The sequence below is a fragment of the Colobus angolensis genome, unplaced genomic scaffold (genome assembly GCF_000951035.1).
Source record: "Colobus angolensis palliatus isolate OR3802 unplaced genomic scaffold, Cang.pa_1.0 Scaffold101, whole genome shotgun sequence".
NCBI classification, from domain to species: domain Eukaryota; kingdom Metazoa; phylum Chordata; class Mammalia; order Primates; family Cercopithecidae; genus Colobus; species Colobus angolensis.
In genome coordinates this window covers 7,148,462-7,155,699 of record NW_012111031.1, presented here as the reverse complement: position 1 = coordinate 7,155,699, position 7,238 = coordinate 7,148,462, and the positions used below count along the sequence as shown (strand labels likewise).

At 41.9% G+C, this 7,238-nt stretch overlaps 1 protein-coding gene across 3 annotated transcripts in view; it reads left to right on the top strand.

Moving 5' to 3' along the window:
• GTF2F2 (general transcription factor IIF, polypeptide 2, 30kDa) overlaps positions 1 to 7,238 on the top strand; it is a 180,797-nt gene that overhangs the window by 9,715 nt on the left and 163,844 nt on the right. The gene's annotated exons all lie outside the window — the stretch shown is intronic.

Here is a 7,238-nt window from a genome sequence, read left to right as displayed (position 1 = left end):
GGAGTGCAGTGGCACAATCGTGGTTCACTGCAGCCTCGACCTCCCCGGACTTAGGTGATCCTCCCATCTCAACCTCCTGAGCAGCTGGGACTACAGGCACACACCACCATGCCTGGCTAATTTTTGTATTTTTTGTAGAGATGGGGTTTTGCAACGTTGCCCAGGCTGGTCTTGAACTCCTGTGCTCAAATGATCCACCCACCTCAGCCTCCCAAAGTGCTAGGATTACAGGCATGAGCCACCATGCCCAGCCCTTCCCCTTATTTTAAGGTGGATCTCTGAACTGAGACTTCCCTCTGAGAATGAAATGAAGTGTAGTAAATTACATATCCTAGGTATATTACAGTATTAACCATCATTGCCATTACATTAGTGTTTCTTCAACAATATCCAGTCATTAAAATGGTAACTATTCTTCTGTTATTCTAGGTGCTAGATAAATATGACAGTAAACAAAAGTTATAAAATAAAACAAGGTCAAGGATCTAGAACGTAACGTGATGTAATGTGATACAATTTTAAATAGGGCGGGAAAGGACCTCACTGATAAGATGGTCTTTGAGCAGAGATGTAAAGGAATTTATGGGCTTGCCCTTGCAGATACCGATGGGAAGAGTGTTCTGGACAGAAAGAACAGCAAATGGGTCTTTAGATGGGATGTCACTGCAAATGTTGACAGGTCTGTGTGGTTTGAGTAAGATGAGAGGGAGAGTAGGAGCTGAAGATACGGGATAGGATCATCCAGGGGACTGGGTCACCTAAGACATTATAGGATTTTTCTTCTGAGTGAGATGGAAAGCCAGCAGCCATGGAGAGGCAGCATGGTATGGTGACTAAAATCGTGGACTATGGAGTCGACATGCTTAGGTTAGAATCCTAGCTTCATCACTAGTAGTTGTGAGACTTTGAACAAATAATAGCTTTTTGGTGCTTCAGTTTCTGCAGTTGCAAAATAGAATGATGATGGGACTGTTATAAGGATTAAATGAAATAATATTTGTAAACTGTTTAGAAAAGTATCTGGTAAACATAGTAAGCACTATGTAGATGTCTGTTAAATACATGGAAAGGTTCTGAGCAGAACAGTATCATCTGACTTGGGTTTTAAGATGACAATTCTGGCTGCTTTATTGAGAATAACTACATGGACAAAAGTGGAAGCAAGGAATTCAGGAGTCTGTTAACAATAATTATTCAAGAGATGATGGTAACTTGGGCTAGGGTAGTAACTTGAGTTGGTGAGAAAAGGCTGGAGTCTGGATATAATCTGAAGATGTTGACAGGATGTATCAGTTTATTGGATTTGGGGTATAAGAAAAAGGATATTCAGGATGACTCCAAGGTTTCAGCCTGAGTGCTTGGAAGAATGGAGTTCCCTTTTACTAAGATATGGAAAATTGCAGCAGGAGCAAGTTTTATGAGGGAGAAATGAGTTCTGGTATGGAGATTTTTACTTTGAAATGCTTACTGAATATTAAGATGGAGAGTTTGAGTAGGCAGTTAGATATATAAATTGAGACTTTGGGGGAGAACCTGAGCTTGTTGTAAGTTTGAGAGTTGTCATTATACAGATGGTATTTAAAGCCATGAGACTGGATGAAGTTACATAAGATTGAGAGTATACAGGGCCAGGCATGGTGGCTCACACCTGTAATCTCAGCACTTCAGGAGGCCAAGGGAGGTGGATCGCCTGAGGTCAGGAGTTCAAGACCAGCCTGACCGACATGGAGAAACCTCATCTCTCCTAAAAATACAAAATTAGCTGCGGCAGGAGAATTGCTTGAACCCAGGAGGTGGAAGTTGTGGTGAGCCAAGATCGCGCCATTGCACTCCAGCCTGGGCAACAAGAGCAAAACTCTGTCTCCAAAAAAAAAGAAAGTATACAGAGAAGAGCGGGGATCCAAGGGCTGAATCCAGTGCCCACTGAAGTTAAGAGGCCAGAAAGATGAGCATCTAGATGTGGAGACCAAAAAGGAAGAGTCCAGAGAAGTAGAGGGAGAAATCGAAAGAATGTGATTACGCAGATGCTAAGTGAATAAAATGTTTGAAGGAATAGGAAATGATGAGTTCTCAAATATTGTTGGTAAGTATGAGAGATGAGGACTAAACTTTGACTTGGCAATTTGGAGATCTTGATAACCCTGTGATCAGGTTCACTGGAGTGGTAGGGAGGAAAGCCTATCTGGAGTAAGTTCAAAACAAAGTGGCAGAGGAGTCCGTGTAGACAGCTGACATAGAGAACGCTCTCAAGGAGTTCTGCCATAAAGAGAGGCAGAGGACCAGGCATGATGGCTCATGCCTGTAATCCCAGCACCTTGGGAGGCTCAGGTGAGATGATCCCTTGAGCCCAGAAGTTTGAGACCAGCCTGGGCAATGTGATGAGACCTCGTCTCCACCAAAAAGACAAAACTTAGCTGGGCATTGTAGTGCAAACCTGTAGTTCAGCTACTTGGGAGGTTGAGGTGGGAGGATCACTGGAGCCCAGGAGGTGGAGGCTGCAGTGAGCCAAAATTGTGAATCCAGCCTGGGTGACAGAATGAGACCCTGTCTCAAAAAAAAGAAAAGAAAAGAAAAGGCAGAGAAATCAAACACTGGGTGGAAAGGATTATTAAGTTTGCCCTTACCAAGGTGCATGATCTTGAACAAATTTGTAAGCCTCCCTGTGCCTTAGTTTCCTCATCTGTAAAATGAAGACAGTGTGAGAAGTAGATGGTTAATATATTTACAGCATTTAGAAGAGTGCTTGTTGCTTAATGTATTAATTATCTATTGGTATATAATCTATTACTGCGGACTTCGTAGTTTAAAACAACATGCATTTATTATTTCACAGTTTCTATGGGCTGTACTCTGGCATGGCTTAGTTGGCTCCTTTGCCTCAGAGTCTCTCACCGGCGATAGTCAAGGTATCAGCCAGGGTTGGATTCTCATCTAAAGTCTTGACTGGGGAATTATTGTTTCCAAGCTCATGTGGTTGGTAGAATTCAGTTCCTCCAGGGTTGTTGGACTTAAGAGTCCAAGTTCCTAGCTGACTCTTGGCTAAAGCCAGTCATTAGTGTTTGTTTGTTTGTTTTTTGTTTTGCCACGTGGGCCTCTTTAATATGGCAGATTTCTAAATCAGAATGTGCAGACTGAGAAAGCAATGAGAGAAGACAGAAGTCATAATCTTATGTAACCCAGTAACAGAAGTGAAGTCCTGTCACTTTTGCCCTGAGTCACAGATACTGCTCACATTGAGGGAGAGGAGATTATACCAGTCAGTAGATGGGGTTGATAGCAGGTGGGGATCGTTGGGAGCCATCTTAGAAATCTCCCTGCTACATTTAGTAAGCACTTTGTCTTAGCTGCTATTATTACCATTATTGTGCTGATGGGAATGATTAAGCAAAGAAGGCAATAGAGGAGAGAAAGGATATACTTGAAGGAAAGAGGTCCTTGGTTAATTACATAACAGGGAAAGAAATTCAGTGCACAAGTGGAGGGATTGGCCATAGTTTATCCGTTGTTTAAAGAGGGTAAAGCGAGTAAAAGGATCCAACTGTGGCTAGGTGGTAGATGTAGAAGCTTAGATTTGATGGTTTGCTTTTTCTCAGTGGAAGAGGAAGTCAGGTCAGCATAGAGGGTGGAGGAAGGAAGAGGTGTAGGTTCGAGAAGTAAAAAGAGAACATTTGAATAATCAGGAGTGAGGAACTGAATCGACTAGGGAGATGTAGTTAACTTGCCAGGTGTCACTAAGGGCTTACTTGATGTTTGTAGTCATGTATTTAATGTGAGACCACCTAGCATGATCGTGAGCTTCCCTTCAGCTGCTCAGATGCAAGTGTGGCAGAGAAGTGGAATAACACAACAAAATAAAACCTTGGATAAATTATAAATTAATAAAGAAAAGTAGAGATTGGCTTTAATCAGGATTAAGGTTCTGCCAGGCCAGTATGATGGAGGAAGATAGAGGCAAGGGAATGATTATAGTGATGGACCATGGAATCTAGTTTCATTAAAGAGAGAAATGAGGACATAGCAGATGGGGGACAGTGAGAAGATGTTAATTAGAGTCAGCGAATTGAAGGGTTAGAAGAATTGTTGGGAGTCAAAGTGAGGCAGGAAATTAAAGAAAGAAAAATAAAAAGAGAAATAAGCTTTCCTGTATTAGGCTGACTTGTCCCAGAGGGAGTGGCGGGCACAGCCCAGACCCAGGAAAAGTCTTGATAATACTATCTAAGAAGCCAGGACACAAAAGAATGTGCTCTGGAGACTCTCCCAGCACTCCCTCAACATAGGGAGAAGAAAAACAAATTTTCCTTTGTTTTATGGTATCAGTTTGTAAATTCCTGTTCTCTGTAACTGGTGACTTCAAGTCTTCTGTTTTATCTAATCAGTGGGGTGAAGTTCATAAACCATCTGAGCAGGCCACCTGGGCGCCATAGTGAAAGCCATGGAATAAGCTGTGCTAGGCACTAGGCAAACCTAGATGGTGGACATCTGGGCTGCATAGCGGCGGTCATGTGTAATCCTGAGTTATGAACCTGTTACAATTTGATTAACTGTCTTCGTCCTGCCTCTGTATCCCTGCATTCGTGCCGCTGTAAGCCTGCTTCAAGCTAGCCCATACCTTTTTAAGATGTGTATAAAAGTCAAGTGCTGTCTTTGTTCTGGGCCCGGTCTTTGGATGTTAAGTCCGTTGGGTCTGAGTGCACTCAATAAAGATATCCTCCTGTATTCACCCCAAGGTCTCTCCCTGGTTCTCCTGATTCACAACAAAAGTACTAAGGAGAGAGCTAGGAATTTAGGAGATGGTGCTCAGAATGGTTGCTTGAAATACAGATTGTGAAAGGGATACTGTTGTTGATAATGAGAAATTCGTAGGCTGTCCAATAGATAATGTTGTGGACATTTGCCTCTTTAACCAGTATCCATTTACTTTGACATTGTTGCAGAATCTTGACTGTGCTTGTGGAAACCAGTGCTTCCCCTTTTCAATCTGTGTGATTTTAGTGGTGTTGACTACCCTTCCCCAAAGATGTCATTGACTCAGCCTGACCAGTGAAGTATCTCATCTCTGGGAACAGTGATAGGTCGAAGGAAGGGCACACACCCTTGTCAGCTTCATGAAAGACAAATTTTCGCTAGGGACTTCTGGGAAGGAGACCTGTGATCTTCAGGAGCTGCCTCTGCCATCTTGCTACCTGAGGTGATAGATAAGAAATAGTGAAAGAGTCCTGGGGACATTGTTTGAGCCCTTAATGAAGCCACCTTAAAGCTACCTCTGGAATTTTTTATTTGTCACATTAAATCTTCTTTTAAGTGGGTTTTCTGTCACCTGTAATCAAAGGAGACCGAGTGGGTAGATACAGTTATCATAAGGAGTTTGCCAAATCCTCTTAGCTTGTTTGGATGAATGGAGTATAGTGTAGTGGAAGTTCTGTTGAGATACGGAATCTTCAAAATCCTCTTTCCCTTAGATCTATTACATACTCTTCTTTAGCACATATACCCTCCTGAGAGGTAGTATGGTCTAGTGAAGAAAGCAAAAGACCTGTCTGGAGTTGAGTCTTGAATCTGATCCTGGCTACCTGAGTTATTTCAACCCTCTGAACCTCAGTTTTCTCATCTGTAGGGTGAGGAGAATGTGATTTTGTAGGGTGATTGGAAGGATGAAACGGGATAATGGATGTTTAGCATGGTACCCGACTGACTCAAGTATATTGTCTAACTCTTTTTTTTTTTATGAGACAGAGTCTCTCTCTGTCACCCAGGCTTGAGTGCAGTGGAGTAATCTCACCTCATTGCTACCACCACCTCCTGGGTTCAAGCGATTCTTGTGCCTCAGTCTTCCACGTAGCTGGGACCACAGGCATGTGCCACTGCGTCTTGCTAATTTTTGTATTTTTAGTAGAGACAGGGTTTCGCCACGATGGCCAGGCTGGTCTCGAACTCCTGACCTCAAGCAATCTGCTCTCCTCGGTCTCCCAAAGTGCTGGGATTACAGGAATGAGCCACCACGCCCGGTGAACCCATAATATTTAATAGTTGTTCAGTAACTTTGTTTATTTATTTGTTTTTTCTAGATGGAGTCTTGCTCTGTCATGATCTAATTTTTGTATTCTTATTAGAGGTGAGGGTTCACCATGTTGGCCAGGCTGGCCTCAAACTCTTGACCTCGTGATCTGCCCGTCTCGGCCTCCCAAAGTGCTGGGATTACAGGCGTGAACCACCACGCCCAGCCCTGTTCAGTAACTTTTAGTGTGAGGAGTGCATACGTAAGTGAATGAATACCATTGGGGGCTTCTTTTCACCCTCCAATTCCTGAATTTTTGCTGTTCCAAGGTACTGCAATTTATTTGACTAGTGGTCAAGTGGTGTTTTTTTGTCTTGCTATGTAGAATTTCTTTCCTTCTCAGCTTTGGCAGCTGGACTATCATTCCAAATTTATCATGAAAAAATAATGACACCTGACACTGAGTACTTGCTTTGTGTAAGGCATTATGCTTCATACTTGGTGTATCTCATTTACTCCTAATAATAGGATAGCTTTCAAGGTATGCACTGATTCGAGTCCAAATTACTTTTTAGAAGAAATGAGATAGATAAGTTATATAATAGGGATTCGGCATATATCATCCACTTCTCCTTTTTGAGAATTAAAGTCCTTTTGATTGCATGTATCCAGTGATAGACACAATATGGTGTATTGGTTAAAAACACAGTCCCTGGAGGCACACTGCCTGGGTTAGAATCCTGGGTCCATCTTTACTAATTATATAACCTTGAGTAAATTGTATAGTCCCTCAGTGCCTCAGATTCATCATCTGTAAAATGGGGGTAATAGAACTGTTCCATAGAGATGTGAGGATTAAATGTGTCAATCTATATAAAGTGCTTACAACAGTGTCAGGAAAGCAGGATTATATAAATGTTAGCTATGCTGTTTGATAACCCTTTTATATTAGCAGCTTCTTCTTCACAGTAGTCAAAGTTACAATTTTCTACATAATAAAACTTGACTTTTGAAATAATCTTAAGCCCAGTGGTGTTTCTAAATCATGCTATTACTGTAGTCAGTGCTGTTCTCTTCTGAGAAGCCTTTTCTGGTAACCTTTCTCTTCTGTGACCTTTAACTGGACTGACTTGGGAAGATAAGTTAGTGCTTTATTATTATTAGATTATTTGACCTATGTTAGTTTTGTGTTGCCACCTCGATTAAGCTCTTTTGAGAGCTAAAATCTTTTTTTTTTTTTTTT